The sequence below is a fragment of the Manis pentadactyla genome, assembly GCF_030020395.1.
Source record: "Manis pentadactyla isolate mManPen7 chromosome 15 unlocalized genomic scaffold, mManPen7.hap1 SUPER_15_unloc_1, whole genome shotgun sequence".
Taxonomy (NCBI): domain Eukaryota; kingdom Metazoa; phylum Chordata; class Mammalia; order Pholidota; family Manidae; genus Manis; species Manis pentadactyla.
Genome location: NW_026644588.1, coordinates 1,040,684 through 1,052,418, shown reverse-complemented (window position 1 = coordinate 1,052,418; position 11,735 = coordinate 1,040,684). Strand labels below are relative to the sequence as shown.

At 43.1% G+C, this 11,735-nt stretch overlaps 1 long non-coding RNA gene and 1 pseudogene across 1 annotated transcript; both read right to left on the bottom strand.

Moving 5' to 3' along the window:
- Window positions 1-370: 370 nt before the first annotated feature.
- LOC130682290 (zinc finger protein interacting with ribonucleoprotein K-like) lies at window positions 371-6,349 on the bottom strand (annotated as a pseudogene).
- Window positions 6,350-7,879: 1,530 nt separating this feature from the next.
- On the bottom strand, window positions 7,880-10,626 carry LOC130682268 (uncharacterized). The gene is made up of 3 exons (XR_008995505.1): window positions 10,586-10,626; window positions 9,044-9,164; window positions 7,880-8,130 (listed from the first exon to the last, which is right to left on the bottom strand). It is a non-coding gene; the product is annotated as an uncharacterized LOC130682268 (long non-coding RNA).
- Window positions 10,627-11,735: the final 1,109 nt, after the last annotated feature.

Genomic DNA, 11,735 nt, shown 5'->3' with positions numbered 1-11,735 from the left:
AGGCATTGAATGACAAATGTTGAGATTATAAATAACATTATCCAGCAATCTGCATGGGGATGTATGTAACAAGAATGGCCACGATTTGTTCAGTAGTGATAGAAGACTGGATGGGGTCATGGGGCTTCGTAACATGCTCCTTTTGTGTATGTATTTGAAAATGCACATTATAAAGGGTAGAATATGTCCTATCAATTTTATGTTAGGATTAAAAAAGGCAGAGGAAACTGTTGGTTTCAGTGGTTCAAGCAGTATCAAAACACAAATTATATTTTTTAAATATGTAGAATTTATTATGACTATTACACTTCAATAAAACTACTTTTCAAAGTAGATGTAAAACGTGCTCAAAGGTTGTCGCTTGCAAATTACTTTACAGTGTTGTACTCTTCTTTCTATTGCTGAGGTTATCTGTTGCTATGGTAGCAGAAGGGTGGGAACAGAAGTGTCCCACTGCACACCGCTTCCCAAATCCATGTTCAGAGCAACTTGAAATTGGCTAGGATGGGAGTATATACACTGCAGAAATTGACGAACCCGACAACACAGATTATTTTATTGAATGGCAGAATTTAAGAAAGTGATGGTCAGAAAATTAATTGTAGATTATGCTTAAAAGCAAGTAGCCTCTGTGAATGTTATACTGTGAATACCACCAGAAAAAGAGAAAATATTCTTATAGAATTCACAAACAATACTTCCATTTAGCAAAGATGACACATCACTGCTGAAGAATAAGTGAAGTTTCAACATATGGCTTTGTTACATATGTCTTTATTAGTGAAAGGGACAATATCACCCAACGTCTATTTTAAAGTAAGCAAATGGTATTAATGATCATTTTATTAAACAAGCTAAACAAGTAGCAGAGGAAAACTTCAAAAAAGCTAAACTTCATGAAACATCACAGAAGTGCAATTCAAACCACACGGAGATGCCATTACACTACTATTAAAACAGCTAAAATTAAAAACAATAACAAAACCACCAACCAGGTATTGGCAGATTGTAGATGAGCAGGAGTTCTCATAAACTGGTGGTGGGAACACAGATGAGTACAAGCAGGTTAGAGCACAGTTGGGCAGTTTCTTCAATACTGATACATCCACAAACTCTATAAAGTATTGGGAGAAGAGAAATTCATATAAAGAAGAGTATGCCTACATTCACTGCAGCTTTATTTCTAACAAAACCAAATGAAACAACCCAAATTCCCCTTAACAGATGAGCAGGTAAACCAATAGTGGCATATGAATAGAGAAGAACATTACTCGACAGTAAAATAATGAACTATTCATATAAGCAACATCAGTGATCTCTATTTAGTGTAAAAAATATCAGAAAAAAGTACCAACACTGTAATTCAATTCATGTAAAATTCTAGACAATGCAAACAAATTTATTGTTAAAGAAAGTAAACCACTGGACTCCTGTAGGACTGGAGAGGACAGAGAGAATATAAAAGGGCATGAGCTATAAATAATGGATATATTCATTATCAAGATTATGATGGTTTTATAAGGTTTATATGTGTGGCAACATTTTTCAAATTGTCCACCTTAAATATGTATGTCAATAATGTTTCTGGAAAATAGTTCAAATTTAAAAATCTGAATCTCCCACTCTTTTTGGAAACTAGGTTTAACAACCCAATACTAACTCCACTCTATTTTTCCTTATTCCCCGGTAAGGGTAGCCCTGAATTAGTGCAGGGGGGGATGGCAAGCAATGGAGGCTTTTCCAATCTGGCACATCAAAAACAGTGGCTGGATCACAAAAGCACACCCCTGGACAACAAGACCTCCATACCTGTACATATTCCTCTGCCTTCACAGCAATGGATTTGAAGTGAACAGCCCAGAAAGAATGGGAATTCACATTACTCTGACAATGACTTCAACCGCACTCCTGCACTCAAGAGTTCACAGCTCTGAGGGTCCTGTGTTTCCTCGCAGCCAAAGCCATGGGGACATCTACAGATGTACTCTTAGAAGAGGCACATCCCATCTAATTTGCTGTGAGCCCCCCACTCTTTAATCATCACACCCAGGATTCCAGTACCAATTATCGTTGAAACCTGGCTCTCATACTATGAGGGGCAATACCACTCTACAAAATTATGACCATCAGGACACTTGGCTCATTTGTAGGACCTGGTGAAAACCTTCCCCTCCAGTACTGGGCTTTATGTGACACTCTCTGGGAACAAGAAAACAAACCCATGACATTCCCAAAGGTGCTAGAGATTGCCTCAACAAGAGACACCTCCTAAGGGTGACCTTTGGTCTCACAATATATAGAGGCATCCAGGCCACAAATTACAACCATCCTAGGTCTTTGGCAGCAATGTAAATTAGGCCAAAACTGGAATGAGAGCTGTCATACAGCTCCTGCTGATGTGCAAAGTTGGGGCCCCCACAACAGCAGTCCATCTCTTCATATAAACAGAGCCCAGTTGTGCTTTCCACCCACCTAAAACAGTAAATACCAACCCCAAGATTAAAGGTAGATTTAAAAAGACATTGATTACTGCATGAGCCCTGAGCGATGTGAGGCTCACAGTTACCAGTTGGTGACTTGGGGGCTAGAAAAATCAAATACAAGTACTATGTGAAATCAACAATTTCCAATTTCCTTGCAGGACACCTGCGTGCAATCCTCTAGCAGAGCCCACTTGTGGCCCAAATTGGATGATATTCATTCTTACTAAGAAAAGGGAAATTACTATTAGGTCACAGACTATTCTAGATTTCCACCAGGGATTGGGCAAGAACACAGATGTCTACCTTGCCTTAGCACATCAGGGTGACTGATGCACACTATGCAAAGTGGTCGAGGTGAGATAGCTTCTACCAGCAAGACTGGCACTGACAGAAGCCTGGCAAGAGCCCTGTGGGGTTCATAATGTGCAATACAGCTCCTGGAAGCCTCACATATGCCTGGAACACATGGGTAACTTCATCGCTCCAGATGTTTTTTGAAGTATGAGGCTCCACTTCAGGTAGATGGCTCCCTCATAGAAGCTGTTTAGAGCTGTCATAAGTGAACAAGAAGACAGGACATTTCCTTAAATCTAAGACTCTTCTCAAGTTTGGACTTTCTGGTCTGAAACATGAGACACTGGAGTGAAAGTTTTCCTGTATTTCATGCATTCATGGGGCCTCTCCATGGTGTGAAATTTTGGAATTTCTTGGAAGTTAAGACTGGAACGTTGGCTAAAGGATTTGCCACATTTGATGCATTCATAAGGCCTTTCTCCAGTGTGAACTATCTGATGTTGAATGAGGACAGACTTTTGCCTAAAAGATTTTAGACATTGGCCACACTCATAGGGCTTTTCTCCCGTGTGAATACCGCAGTGCTGAATAAGGCTGGTGCTCCTACTAAAGGATTTCCCACATTCACCACACTTATAAGTCCTTTCTCCGGTGTGAATTCTTTGGTGTTTAGTGAAGCTGGCTCTCCTGCTAAAGCATTTCCCACACTGGCCACATTCAAAAGGTCTTATTCTACTGTGAATTCACTGCTGTTCAACAAGGCGATACCTTTATTAAAAGACTTCTCACATTCAGCACATTCATAAGGCCTTCCTCCAGTGTGACTTCTCTTATGTCGACCGAGCTTAGACTTGGATCCACAGGCTTTCCCACATCCTCCACACTCATAAAGCCTTCCACTAGTGTGAATTCTCTGGGTCTAATGAGGGTGGCTCTTTGGCTAAAGGATTTTCCACACTGCATCCACACATAAGGTCTTGCTGTCGTATGAACTCTCCGGTGCTGAATGAGAGTGAAGCTTTGTCTAAAGAATTGTCCACATTCAGTACACTGATAAGGCTTTTCTCCAGTGTGAGTTCTCTGGTGTCGCACAAGATTGGATTTGCACCCAAAGGCTTTCCCACATTCTTCACACTCAGAAGGCCTTTCTCCACTGTGAATTCTGCAGTGTTCTATAATGTTGGAACATTGGTTAAAGGATTTCCCACATTCACCACACTTATAAGGCCTTTCTCCAGCATGAACTCTCTGGTGTATAATGAGAGTGCCTCTTTGCCTGAAAGACTACCACATTCACTGCATTCATAGCGACTTTCTCCAGTGTGGACTATTTGAAGTTGAACAAGTGAGTATTGGCAGTGGAAGGCTTTCCCATATTTACTAGATTCATAAGCCCTTTTTCTAGTGGAGACTCTCAGATGATAAACAAAACTGCGTTTGTGACTAAAGCTTTCCCATATTCACATGACTTACAATGACTTTTCCACCATGAAAGGCCCCCACACACTTGGTGCTTTTGTTTAGCTTATCATCATTGGAATGACCTGGAGCTGGAGAAGACTCAGTGTGGTTAGGAACTCCTTTTCAACCTTCCTACAGGTGAGGGGATTTCCTGACATACAGAATATGCAGCTCTTTACCAAGGAGGGCCTCTCCACATTTCTTTTCTCTGGGCTGTAATGCTTCTGAAGCTGGTGTAGATTTTATGTGCCGCAACCACCTATGCTTTTGGCCCAGGTACATTAGAGAGGAGCAAAATGTCTTTCAGTATTGGGACACACTTCTTACAGGGGTGAGTGTTCCAGATCTATAGACCTACCACTGGGTTCCAGACCTGTGACAAAGCTTGTATAGACACACTCTGTTCGAAAGGTGTCTCTTCATTCTCTATTCCATGCCAACAAACTGAAAGAATAGAGATGCTGATGAATCATGCTGACTATGGTAGAAGAGTATTAATCATTTCTTTCTAAAATTTTGTGTAATACAATCTTTTGGCATCTTAACCTTGACGGCTGAGGAGACAGTGACTTGAGCAACACTATAAACCAAATGGAACTAACAGACATATTGTTAGTTCCATGGAACAGCAGCACAATGCACTACTCAAGAGTTCAGGGAGAATTCTCCAGGATAGGTCATATAGTATGCTACAAAACAAGTCTTAACAAATTTAAGAAAACTATCATCATATCAGATATCTTTTCGGACCAAAGTTTGATGAAAGTAGAAATTAATAACATGAGAAAAATTGGGAAATTCACAAATATATGCACTTTAAACAACACATTCTTCAAAAACCAATGAGTCAAAATGAAACCAAAAGGGAAATTTAAAAATGTCCTGAGACAAGTGAAAATGAAAATACAATATACCAAAACTTATGGAATCCAGCAAGAATGTTTCAAACAGGGAAGGTTATAGCAGATACTTATCTACATTAAGAAAAAGTGAAAGCTCTTAAATGAACACAACTACCTTCCGTACTCAAGGAACTAAAAAAGAACAAACTAAATCCAACGTCAGTATAAAACCAAAGCAAAACTGAAGGAACAAAGCAGCAGCAGACTCACAGACTCTGAGAAGGGACTGGTGGTTACCAAAAGGAAAGGGATGGGGAGGGTGCGTAGGTGGGGAGGGAGGGAGTAGGGGATTAAGGGGCACTATAATTCACAATCACAATATAGGTAGGTCACTGGGAAGGCAGTAGAGCATGGAGAAGAATGTAATGATTCTACAGCATCTCACTACCCTGATAGTCAGTAACTGCAATGGAGAGGTGAGGACTTGATAATATGGGTGAATGTTGAAACAGCAATGTTGTTCATGTAAATCCTTCATAAGATTGTATATCAGTCATACTTTAATTACAAAAAAGAAAAGGCCTCAAGAAACTAAGTCCAATGTTAGCAGAAGGATGGGAAATAATAAAGATTAAAGTGGAATTAAAATAGACTAGAAAAACAATAGAGAAGGCCAAATTAAGAGATTTTTTGGAAAAAGATTAAATTGACAAATCTTCACGTAGACTAATTTAAAAAAGACTCAAGTACATAAAACTATAAGTGAAAGAGCAGACATATCATTTATACCACAGAAATACAAGGATCATAAGAGACTACTATGGGCAATTATACATCAATAAATTGCACAACCCTGAAGAAATGGATAGATTCCTAGAAACATACAACCTACCAAAACTTAATCATGAAGAAGTAGAAAATCTGAACACATCAATAACAAGTAATGACACTGCATCAGTAATAAAAAAAAGAAACCAAGAAAAGAAAATCCCAGGATACGATGGCTTCCCTGATGCATTCCATGAAACATATCATGTCAATCCTCCTCACATTCCTTCAAAAAACTGGAGTGGTGAACACATCCAATTCATTTTACAAGGTCAGCATTACCCACACACCAAGGTCAGATAAGGAAAATACAACAAAGAAAATTACAGGCCCAAATCCCTGATGAACATAAAATGCAAAATCCTCAATGAAAGACTCGTAAACCAAATTCAGAAGCACACTAAAAGGACCACACACCATGTCCAACTGAGATTTATCCATGGGATGAAAAGGTAGTTCAACAAATGCAAGTCAATAAATGTGGTGCACAATAACAGAATGCAGGGTAAAATCATATGATTACGAAGTATATACAGAAAAATCATGTGACAAAATTCAATATCATTTTTGATTAAAAAATTGACCACAATTAGGTATATAAGGAATATACTTAAACATGATAAAGTCCATGTATGACAAGCCCACAACCAACATCATACTCAATGGTGAAAAGCTGAAAGTTTTGCACTAAGATCAGGAACAAGTCAGGATAACTACTCTTGCCACCTCTGGTCAACACAGTACTGGAAGTCCTCGCCAGAGGAATCAGCCAAGAAAAATAAATAACAGGTGTCCAAATCAGAAAGGAAGAAATAAAATTGTCTCTGTTTGTGGATGACATAATGTTATATACAGAAAACCCTAAAGACTACACTAAAAACCTGTTAAAATAATTGAATTCGGTAAAGTTGCAGGATACAAAATCAACATACAAAAGTCAGTTGATCTTCTATGCACTTACAATGGACTATGCAAAAAAGAAATTAAGAATCAATCCCTTTTAAAACAGCATCAAAAACAATAAACTGTTAAGAAAGAAATTTAACCAAGGAGGTAAAAGATCTCTACACTGAAAACCATAAAATGTTATGAAAGAAATTTAAAAAGACATTAATAAATGAAAATATATTCTCTGTTCATGGATTTGAAGAATTACCATTAAAATGTCAATGCAACCCGAAGCAATCTACAGATCCAGTGCAATCATGTTCAAAGTTCCAAAGGCATTTTTCACAGAAGCAGAAAAAACGATCCTAAAATTTATATGGAACCATGAAAGGCACTGAATAACCAAGGCATTCTTGAACAAGAACAAAGCTTCAGGCAGCACATCTCTTGGTTTCAAAATATATTACAAAGCTACAGTAATCAAAACAGCATGGCACTGGCATAAAAGCACATAGACCAACAGAGCAGAACAGAGAGCCCAGAAATAAACCCACAAATACATGGTCAACTGATCTCTGACAAGGGGTGTTTGCAAAGGCTAGGTAAATAGGGAAGTGATGGCTGAAGAGTACAGTTTCAGTTACCAAGATGAATAAGTTCCTGAGATGTATTAGAGAGCAGTGTCTACAGCTGACAATACTGTAAAGTATAGTAGTCCCCCTTATCTGCAGGGGATATGTTCCATGGCTCCCAGTGGATACAATGCCTGAAGAAACAGATAGTAACAAACCCTACATACACTACGTCTTTTCCCTGTATGTACATATTAATGCTAAAGTTTAATTTATAAATTAGCGTAAGCTAGGGATTGATAATTAGTAATAAAATACAATATAATGTATTATAACAATGTTATATGATATTAGAATTATAAAAATATACTGTAAAAAAGTTCTGTTGCGGTAGTGTTAGGCTACTGCTGACCTTCCAATAGTAGGTCAGAAGAGGATCGTCTACTTCCAAACTGCAGTTGATCACAGGTAACTAAAACCACAGAAACCAAACTATGAACGGTGGGGGAAACTATTGTACACTTGAAATTTGCTAAGAGGGAATGTCAAGTGTCCTTACCACATGCAAACACACACACACACACACACACACATAGTAATGGTGATAATAATAATAAAGGAGTGAGAAGAAACTATGGGAGGTGAGAGATGTGTCTATGGCCTTGAAGGTAGGTGATGGTTTTATGGGTGTATACTTACCCCAGGCCCATCAAGTTGTATCCATGAAATATGCACAGCCTTTTACATGTCAAACATTTATCACTAAAGAGGTATAAACAGAAATAAATGAATAAATACCTTTTAACATTTACTAAACAGCACCAATAGCCACACTTCATAAACGTAATCATTACCAAGGCTCAAATTATACCTGCGGATCCCACTGCCCGCACACTCTCCACCCCTACACTCTCAGGAAAGTGACTAAATATAGATCAGACAAGAATGGGCGTGCCTCATTTGAACTATAACCTTTTCTCAATTTCCCAATGTCACGGCACCCTTTACCCAAAAATACTCATACTGGTTACAGATGGTCTAATAGGATGAAAAGTAAATTTAAATTAAGTCTTTGACACAAATTGACTTAATAAAATGGAACATCACAGACCCTCAAATTAAAATTGTTTACATGAAATGATGTAAGTTAAAATAGGGCCTTCAAGGATTAAAACTTACTCAATAACATCTAATAAATACAGGGTGATGATCCTCACCTCTTCTTTGTTCTACAGCCCAATTGTCCCTGTTTTTACACCTGGAAAAATTAAGTGGTGCCTTCTGGCCAGTTACTGCAACCTTAATGCTGTGGTGCCATCCATTAGGAACCCAAATCCATTATCCGTATTATTACAATTACTGACTCAATCGGGTTGGAACACAAGGTGCCACAGACCTGGACACAGTCATTCTGCCCGGGGGAAGGCAAACCAGGTGGGATGCGTCAGGCTAACAGCAACACTTCTGGGGCCCAGGACTTTCCCAGCATGTTTGGAGTGAGAGGACTCAGGGCTTTCTAAGGTGGTGAACACAGCTCAGTGCTGCACCCACAGCACATACGCCAGGAGGTGAGGAAGGCAGCAGAGCCCAGGGTCTCGCTGTAGAAAGGGCAGAGTTACTTTGGGAATTAAAGAATAGAAAGAGACCAGGTGCTGGAGTAAAATGAGGACCTTACCCAGTGAGGCCATAAGTGCCAAGTTCTCCAGCATCACATCACTGTACCTCTGGGCCTCAACAAGGAGCCCCCATTCCTCCCAGGATAAGGAAACAGCCACATCCTCAAAGGTCACACAGCCCTGCCAAGATGGGGAAAGATCATTCCATGATCAACCTCTCTCCTAGGACCCCAAATTCATCAACCCAGACGTTCATCATCTGCTCACCTTCCTTTCAATGTCTGCCCCTTAGAGAAAATAACAGGCCCCGAGGCCACAGACACCTGCTCCTGCCTCGGGGTATCATGGCCACCGAGTGTCCCAAAATAATGGGCATGCGTACAAGGACACACCATCTCCACCCTGAGCCTGGCTTTAGGGCACACACGCCCTTGTCAGGAAATTCCCCTTAAGCTCCCCAGATCATGGGCTCCCAGACACAACCTACACGGGCTTGCCCTTTAACCCAAGGTCCTCCCGGTCACGGCTTAGGGCCTGAAGTGCACACTCTCTCCTCCTCACTCTGCACCACATCTCCTTGCTACTGTATCACTCCACAACCACTGCCCTCCTGCCCAAACCAGAGGCACAGTCCTGGTCTCCAAATATGTTGCCCAGCATATGGCAACCAGATGATGCCTGGCGGATTCAAACAGGATTCAGTCCTGCCTAGATGTCCAAAGCCTCCAGCTGCCAAGGGGATGAAACCTGCGTGGCAGGCCTCGCTGCCCAGTTCTGCCCCAGCCGGCAGGAACCGCCTGCAGACCTGAGACCCCCTTGGCTCTCTTTCACTTGTGCCGCACCTGCTCTCCCCCACCAGTGTCTTCCTGTCTCCATCTGATCACCATTCAAAGACCGGCCCCAGAGCTCCTCCACCTCAGGCCCAGGGACTCGCCCAGATGCTGACTTGTGCCTGTACTAATGTACCAGCCTGACTAGAACACCCAACACACCTCAGAAGTCACGACAAAATCCTGGTGACTCCAAGATGTGAATAAGCACCAGTCTCGGCTTCAGTGTCATCTTGTCTCAATTACCCCTGGGCGTCCACATTCCCCTCATGCTTTCCAGGGAAGCCTTGGACACCTGCCAGATCATCCGCTTTCCCACAACCTCCCCACAGACACTTCTCTCCCTCGGCTGTGTTGGGGATGCCACCCACCCCTCTCAGGTGCCCAGGCAAGACACCCAGTCCCAGTCCGCCCCTTTCCCTTGCTGGGCTGCTAATACTAATGTCATGATGACCAGAAGCCTCCTCTTTATATGACCCACAGTCACACCTGGTATAGATACTGGAATTCCCTGAAAAATCTCAGCCCTGCCTCCTACAAATAACACATTCTGTTTTCTATGCCTGGAACAATCTTACACTTAATTGTATTGGTTGCCAGCAATAGGAATCATATACACTCCAGCCGGGATTTCCAACCCTGGGTTTAGGTTTCTACAGACTCCAGGCTCATGGACTGCAAGAGTAACGGTCAGAGAGTCCCTAAACACAATCTCAGAGAGAAAGGGTGGGGCCAGGCCCACTGAGGGCCTGGTCAATATCCACCACTCACCTGTGTACGGTCCACAAGTGTCGCTGTAGCCATGGGAATCTGTGGAAAGACGGAGGTCATTAGAGGGACGGAACATGGCCGGGCTTTACAGGCTCAGGCCTCCCTGACCAGCCCTGGAGCCAGGTGACCTGGGATGGCAGCATTATTTCTGAACCTCGGTTCTCTGCTGAGTCTTACAGCTGTGTGGCCCCGAACAAGGACTCAACCTCCCTTCGCCTCAGTGATATCACCCCCTTTCCAGTCTGTCCCAACTATGAGAAACTTTTGGAAAACTTTGAGAAGCCTCACTCAAATCATGCACCCCTTCTTTTCACAACCCTCGGTGGCTCCCGATGTCCTGAGAATGAAGTTAAAATCTTAATAGCCTCGCCTTGCTATTCCAGAGGCAGTTGCTCCGGGCCGGTCGCTCCTCTGACTTCCCAAACTGTCCTTCTGCCTGTAACACTTCCGCGCCTCGTCACAACGCCTTTCAGATACGGGGGGTCCACCCCTGGCCACCCCGCGAGGGAAAAGGGGAGCAGTGGGACCCGGCGCTTTCATCAGATTCCAGGCTTGATGATCCAATGGAAAAGCAACCTGAGGGCGCCCTGCTACCCCTCGGTGAGGCCTCGCTGGGGCGTCCACGGCACGACCCGGCTCTTCGGGGAGGGGCGCCCCCCTGGCCGCTCGGGTTCTGGTACCGCCCCGCTGTGCCCCCTGCACGACCTGGAGCACGTTCCAGGCGCCCCACACGTGCGCTCTCGTCCCTGGGCGCGCCCCGCCCCGCCCTCGCACAGCTGCTCTCAGCCGACACCCTGCTGTCCCCGTGCAGACTTCGGAGGCTGCTTCCGTGCCCATATCCCACGACCTTTGGGGCCCACGCAGGGATTCCAGCCCCAGGTTCAGCCCCGGGCTCTGAGTACGTGGAAGTGCAGAGTACAGCTGAACCCTCAAACCTGCTTTAAGGTAGAAAGAAAAGCATTTAAAGCCGGGGGAGCCCCTTCCAGAAGGAGAATTACTTGAGTTCGGGAAATTATCGTGCCCCGCGGCCCTGCGAGCACCCCCACTCCTCCCCCTCACTGTCCTTCTGTCATCCGAGCGGATGGCCCGCTCTGCTGCTCCAGGCCGGGGGCTGGCGCGCACCTCGAAGCCTTTGCCTTCGTGCTTCCCA